The 7,688-nt window shown below is 46.3% G+C and overlaps 1 pseudogene; it reads right to left on the reverse strand.

Moving 5' to 3' along the window:
* Positions 1 to 1,880: 1,880 nt before the first annotated feature.
* On the reverse strand, positions 1,881 to 1,998 carry LOC126337400 (5S ribosomal RNA; annotated as a pseudogene).
* Between the last annotated feature and the right edge of the window lie 5,690 nt (positions 1,999 to 7,688).

Raw genomic sequence — 7,688 nt, forward strand, 5'->3', positions numbered from 1 at the left:
TGGGTAGGTCACGTAACTAATGAGCAAGTACTGAACAGAATTGCGGAGACTAGAAATTTGTGGCAAAACCTGAGTAGAGAAAGGGGTCGGCTGATAGGGGAAATTTAAGAACATAAAGGGATCACCAGTTAATTATTCGAAAGAAGATGCGGTAAAATTCGTAGAGGGAGACTAAGAGATGAATACAGTAAGTAGATTCAGAAGAATGTGCGTTGCAATAGCGACTAGGAGATGAACAGGCTTGCACGTGGTAGAAAAGCGTGAAGATCTGCATCAAATAAGTCTTTCGATTGAAGACCACAACAAGCAATGGAGTCAAAATCACTTTCTGAAGTGGATGAACACATTGCAGCAATAATCTCAACACCAAATAATTGAAACATAGCCATTCAACACAAAAAATGGCATTACATTAGAAACGCCAAAATAACAAGCTTTTAAGTCGTCTAGAATAGTTACTATATCAATAACAATAGTTCATTTATCTTTAACGAGGAGCCGCGCGGGATTTGCCGAGCGGTCTGAGGTGTTGCAGTCATGGACTGTGCGGCTGGTCCCGGTGGAGGTTCGAGTCTTCCTTCGGGCATGGGTGTGTGTGTTTGTCCTTAGGATGATTTAGGTTAAGTAGTGTGATGACCTAGCAGTTAAGTCCAATAAGATTTCACACACATTTGAAAATTTAAAAGAAGAATATCTAAACACAGATATCAGATTTTAAACGCAAAACAACATTCTGATGCACTACAAACGCTAGGTTTTAAGAAACTGAACTGCACATACGAAAACCAGCAGCGATGAAAGTGGACGAATTCGAAAGCTGGATATCTTCCCTTGTTCAAACTAACAAATGTTTCCAAGTACGATTAAGCCAGTAAATAAGTGGATTTTGTTCCTTTTTATAGCTCACAATGTATAACTATATGCTAACACATGTTTAGTAAAAAAACTAAAATCGATTTCTTGACAATTGTTCCCTTTTTCAAAATACCGATTCAATTATGGCCATGTTTCCACCATGCTTACAAGACATATACACGCTGTTCTGTAATTAACTTTATATTCACTGTTTCTCAGCTAATAGCCGGCCGGTGTGGCCGAGCGTTTCTAGGTGTTTCAGTCTGGAACCGCGCGACCGCTACGGTCGCAGATTCGAGTCTTGTCTAGGCATGTATGTGTGTGCTGTTCTTAGGTTAGTTAGGTTTAAGTAGTTCTAAGTTCTAGGGGACTGCTGATCTCAGATGTTAAGTCCCATAGTGCTCAGAGCCATTTTTTTCTCAGTTAACAACAGAAAATCTAACCTCAAATTGCTAGTGTCAGCTTTCGTATTTCTAAGGCGCACTAGGCAAGTTCACAGATAATTACCACTACGCAAGGGAAAAACCCTACAGACTGCTAGCGATAACCGACTTAATGGCTGGCTCTGAGCACTATGGGACTCAACTGCTGTGGTCATCAGTCCCCTAGAACTTACAACTACTTAAACCTAAGTAACCTAAGGACATCACACACATCCATGCCCGCGGCAGGATTCGAACCTGCGACCGTAGCAGTCGCACGGTTCCGGACTACGCGCCTAGAACCGCTCGGCCACCACGGCCGGCTTAACCGACTTAACCGACTTATGGTCCACACAATCTTTATTTTCCTGTCCACTTAGTCACCGTCTTCAGCTGCACTCACTCCGACATCAGGCCACAAGGGGCCCGTCGAGACCATCCGACCGCCGTGTCATCCTCCGCTGAGGATGCGCATAGGAAGGGAGTGTGGTCAGCACACCGCTCTCCCAGTCGTTACGGTGGTTTTCTTTGGCCGGAGCCGCTACTATTCGGTATATTAGCTCCTCAGTTGGCATCACGAGGCTGAGTGCATCCCGAAAGAAATGGCAACAGCACATGCCGGCCCAGATGGTCACCCATCCAAGTGCCGGCCACGCCCGACAGCGCTTATCTTCGGTGATCTGACGGGAACCGGTGTATCCACTGCGGCAAGGCCGTTGCCTTTTCTTCAGCTGCCCCTGTACAAAAGCTCATGTTCTGCCTTTAGGACTTCATTACTTACTTTTATTAGTTTCTTTCAATTGTGTTTACAACAGTGTCATCTGCGCCAAGATTCCTTAACACATTTTCCTTCGTTGTTTTCAATTTGAGGGTCTAAGTTACACCTTAAGGAAAGGTTGAGAACGGTTCTGGTAATAAAGAACATCCTTATCTGATTGCTCTTTCAATTCTGAACGTCTCTCTCTATCGAGACGATTTCTAATGATAGTCGTTGCAGTGACATACCTCAGTATGCTAAAATAAGTGCCAAAAATGATCTAGCACATAGTTATGTGACCCAAACGCGTATGTGGATGAGCTACCGGGCCCCCGGGTTGCTGACGCTGACGCTGGAATGACGAGCCTGTCCTTGGCTCGAGGTGGTGCAGTATAGACATACATTTGTCATTCCTGCAGTTCCTGTAGGGGAGAGAAATATTAATTAATAGTCTAGTCGGATGGTCCTGTCTGGTTTTACCTGAAAAAGAGAAAGACACACTCTGTTGAGGGATTAGTAAAAACTTAATCCCTCAGCAGGTCAGGCCAACGCGTGGTTGGCCTGTGATGTGGTTGTTGGCCCAGTCCACGGATGAGCCGGTTGCGGGAGTGTTCCGTCCTCTCGTAGAACTTCCTGGCGATGGCGCGGAACCTTTCTCGGAGAGTCAGGATTCCGGTGTCCTCGTGGAGTTGGCGCGTCGAAAAGCGCCTCGGACGATGCATAGCAGTCTTCAGGGCGCGGTTCTGTATCCGTTGCAGAGTCACAATGTGAGCATCTGCGGCTTTCCCCCAAACCACGGCCGCATACTCTAACAGTGGGCGAACCAATGTTAGGTAAAGCGTGATGCCGTGTTGCGGTGGCAATGTCGACTGCGGGTTTAGCAGTGGATACAGGGCGCGGAGGCGTCCAATTGCTCTCCTTTTCACATCACGGATGTGATGCTTCCAGGTGAGCCTGCGGTCTAGGGTAACCCCTAGGTATTTCGCCGTCCCACTCCATGGGATAGGTTCTCCCAGGATTTCGAGCAGCGTAAGCCCTGGCGACAGAAGTCTTCGAGTGAAGACGACTGCCTGGCTCGCCCCCGGGTTACTTGTGGTTCAGCCCTAGATATAGGCAGCGGCGTGCTGCGACGCAGAGCGCGAGGTCACCATTCGCCGGCCGCCAGCCTATCTGGAGAAGCGAAGCGGTCGTTGCCCACACGTCACGCGCAGACGCGTGCACAAGCACGCGCACCAAGGCAGGCACAGAGGGCGTTCGTGACCGACTTCATAGCGGCTACAGCAGCCGTAATCAGGGACCGCAAACACACACGCAACGAGCGTGCCCGATCGCCAAGGTTGTTTGACGTTGCTGACGTCACGACTGCGTCTCCGTGCTGTGAAATCGCAGATCCCACGCTGCGAGTTCGACACGCCGTAGGCACCGTTAAAAAATTATTAACAGTAACCGTGCAATTTATGAACATAAAACAGACATCTTGAAATGAAGTATCTGGCACATAAAAATTGATATCTTTCACAATCTTATCACAACCTGAAGTTGATGACCATCTTCTTCTTGATTGAGATTTTCACTCTGCAGCGGAGTGTGCGCTGATATGAAACTTCCTGGCAGATCAAAACTGTATGCCCGGCCGAGATTCGAACTTGGGTCCTTTGCCTTTCGTGGGCTAGTGCTCTACCATCTTTTTTTTAAAATCTCATTTTGTTCGTTTTTGTCCTTTGTATCTGCTGCTCGGGGCGGACGCCGTAAGACATCCGTTTAAGTTCGTTGTTGATCGATTAACTCAGGTTTTTTTTTTTTTTTTTTTTTTTTTTTTAATACAGAGTACAGTTAACCCTCTGGCCGAACACGCTGAGCTACCGTGTCAGTGACCATCTGAGCAATCCAAGCACGACTCACGCCCCCTCCTCACAGCTTTACTTCTGCCAGTATTTCATCTCGGTCCAGCACACAGTTTTAATCTGCCAGTAAGTTTCATATCAACGCACACTCCGCTACAGAGTGAAGATCTCATTCTGGAAACATCCCCCAGGCTGTGGCTAAGCCATGTCTCCGCAGTATCCTTTCTTTCAGAAGTGCTAGTTCTGCAATGTTCGCAGGAGAGCTTCTATGAAGTTTGGAAGATAGGCGACGAGATACTGGTAGAAGTAAAACTGTGAAGACGGGGCGTGAGTCGTGGCTGGGGAGTTCAGATTGTAGAGCACTTGCCCGCGAAAGGCAAAGGTCCCGAGTTCGAGTCTCAGTCCGGCACACAGTTTTAATCTGCCAGGAAGCATCTTCTCCTTTTTCGTCCTCGTCTTCTTGCACGTATGATGAGGTCATTATTTTTGTAATGTTGACGAAGTTTTCGGTAAATTTGACATATGTCGTGATTTTCTGGTGTTCCTTTTCAGAATATCATAGACAGCCGTTTGATGTTACTGTTCTGTGGTGTATTATATATGATGCAGTACACCCGAGCATCCAGACTACAGTGTTCCTCTTTATTCTCAGGCACCTAAGTTTCTCCGGTGGTACTATTTCACATGTAACCTGTGTGTCCACAAGAAAATGTAAGGATAAATGTAACAACGTATCTATATACACTACTGGCCATTAAAATTCCTACACCAAGAAGAAATGCATATGATAAACGGGTATTTATTGGACAAATACATTATACCAGAACGGACATGTGATTACATTTTCACGCAATTTGGCTGCATAGATCCTGAGAAATCAGTACCCAGAACAACCAACTCTGACCGTAGTCGCGGTCTTGATAAGCCTGGGCATTGAGTCAAACAGAGCTAGGACGGTGTGTACATGTACAGCTGCCCATGCAGCTTCAACACGATACCACAGTTCATCAAGAATAGTGACTAGCGTATTATTGACGAGCCAGTTCCTAGGCAACCATTGACTATACGAGATCTGGAGAATGTGCTGGCCAGGGTAGCAGTCGAACATTTGCTGTATCCAGAAAGGCCCGTACAGGACCTGCAACATGCGGTCGTGCATTATCCTGCTGATATGTAGGGTTTCGCAGGGATCCAATGAAGGGTAGAGCCACGGGTCGCAACACGTCTGAAATGTAACGTCCACTGTTGAAAGTGCCGTCAATGCGAACAAGAGGTGACCGAGACGTGTGACCAATGGCACCCCATACCATCACGCCGGGTGATACGCCAGTATGGCGATAATGAATACACGCTTCCAATGTGCGTTCATCGCGATGTCGCCAAACACGGATGTGACCATCATGATGCTGTAAACAGAACCTGCATTCATCCGAAAAAATGACGTTTTTCCATTCTTGCATCCAGGTTCGTCGTTGAGTGCACCATCGCACGCGCTCCTGTCTGTGACGCAGCGTCAAGGGTAACCGCAGCCACAGTCTCCGAGCTGATAGTCCATGCCTGCTACAAACGTCGTCGAACTGTTCGTGCAGATGGTTATTGTCTTGGAAACGTCCCCCTCTGTTAACTCAGGGATCGAGACGTGGCTGCACGATCCGTTGCACAGCGTTCCGTATTACCCTCCTGAACTCACCGATTCCATATTATGCTAACAGTCATTGGATATCGACCAAAGCGAGCAGCAATGTCGCGATACGATGAACCGTAATCGCGATAGGTTACAATCCGACCTTTATCAAAGTCGGAAACATGATGGTACGCATTTCTCCTCCTTACACGAGGTATCACAACAACGTTTCACCAGGCAACGCCGGTCAACTGCTGTATGTGTATGAGGAATCGGTTGGAAATTTTCCTGATGTCAGCACGTTGCATGTGTCGCCACCGGTCCCAACCTTGTGTGAATGCTCTTAAAAGCTAATCATTTGCATATCACAGCATCTTCTTCTTGTCGGTTAAATTTCGCGTCTGTAGCACGTCAACTTCGTGGTGTAGCAATTTTAATAGCCAGTAGTTTATAATGCAGCCGTCGGTCTGAATAAAATACTTTTTTGGAGCTTTTTTGTTGATCGAGGATTTGTCAATGACGATGATGTACCTTTCAGATTTTAAGGGCCAACATGATGCAAAAGCTGCGCACATTTCTCGAAATGATGTTCCATGTCGATCGAGGATATTTTTCTTCGACTCGCTTATAGTGGGCTTTACATTTGTTGGTAAGTAAGTTCGATTTGTCCGCTTGGCAGTTTATATGTGTAAACCCATGGTGCAGAGACGCTTTCGTGACGTCAGAAACTTCCATCAGTGGTCTAATGTGCACATATAAAATGTTGATTGCATTAGGTTATAGGTGTCGTGGAAATTACCGGCTTGTATTTGAATACTATACTTTGGATTAAGCAGGGATTTTGCTTTCTTATTTCTTTCTTTATATGATTTATTAAGCGTTAGTCAAGTTCCCTTTGTAGATGGAAACATCCAGATAAACGAAAACCAGGTTTCTCAGCAGTAAATAAAGAACACTCTGGACCGGCGTTTCTTAACCATTTTCAGCCATGACCTACTTTAATTACATTTTGTAATTCCGACCTCTGTATGTCTCAGTCTGTGATGCTATAGCACTGTGATTGTTGTCGCCTCCACCACACACGGTGAAGTATGTTACACACACCAACAAAAGTGTTGTATCACCACGATATGTCGTTCAGGTGTTGCTACTGTGACTTTTCCTGTACGAAACTAAAGGTTACTTTTGACGATGTTTGTAAAATACACATAGTTAGCATGGACGCTACATACGATAGAACATTGTAATGAAATGGATTTCAGCATTTCATCTGAAAGTAAAGTACCAGTTTTAACGTCTCTGGAAGACTAGAGAGAATATCCATCATGATGGGAAGGACGATCACTACCAATGATCGAGTCAGCATCATCACGTTAAATTCAGAACGCTTGTAATCAAGCGAAGTCATGATGATGTGGTGAGGACATGGAATCCCTTCCAAATGACAGGTGATGTTGAGGACTTACACCACACAGCCCGTCAACTTTCAGCAGGTGAACAGGATTATCGATATCTACTACCTTTTAGTCAAAGGAATCGTCAGTTGAGTTCTTCACGATTGAATCCTACCTTCGAAAAGGTTACCGGACCTCACCCCAAGATGTTAGGAGGCAACTACATGAAGCGTATCCCTATTCCTGACGACCACGGCGAGTATCACGTCGTACACAACAACACCATGGACACAGTTGCAGGTGGGCAAGAAATCATGCCGAACGTACGCAGCAGGATTCGGGTAGGGCACCATTTATGGACGAAACTCTGGTCTTCTTGGACCTCGAAAATCGCAAGCAGCGTGTTTGGAGACAACCAGGCCACATCGAACGTCTCCATCACTGTGTCCTACATGTGTGAGACTAGGACTGTTGTTCTGGGGTCTCATTACCTGGGACCAGCGACACCTTTCCTGGTTGTTCAGGGCAACTCACTGCTTGGCGGTGCAGAGACGAGATTCTGCGATGAGTAGTGCGACCGTATTTCCAACGTCCCTCATCTCGAGGGACTATTACTCACACGGTCATCGTTGTTTTCTCTTGTAACCGTTCGCTCACCACACTAGGCTCACCAGAACGAAGTGGCCTGCTTGTTTCCCGGAAGAGCGGTTCTACATTTGGAGATGCACTTTGCTGTCAAGAGTGTATAGAGGATCTATGCAAGGGAGATGAACTTGTAGGCAATATTATAGA

Source organism: Schistocerca gregaria, chromosome 2 (genome assembly GCF_023897955.1).
Source record: "Schistocerca gregaria isolate iqSchGreg1 chromosome 2, iqSchGreg1.2, whole genome shotgun sequence".
Taxonomy (NCBI): domain Eukaryota; kingdom Metazoa; phylum Arthropoda; class Insecta; order Orthoptera; family Acrididae; genus Schistocerca; species Schistocerca gregaria.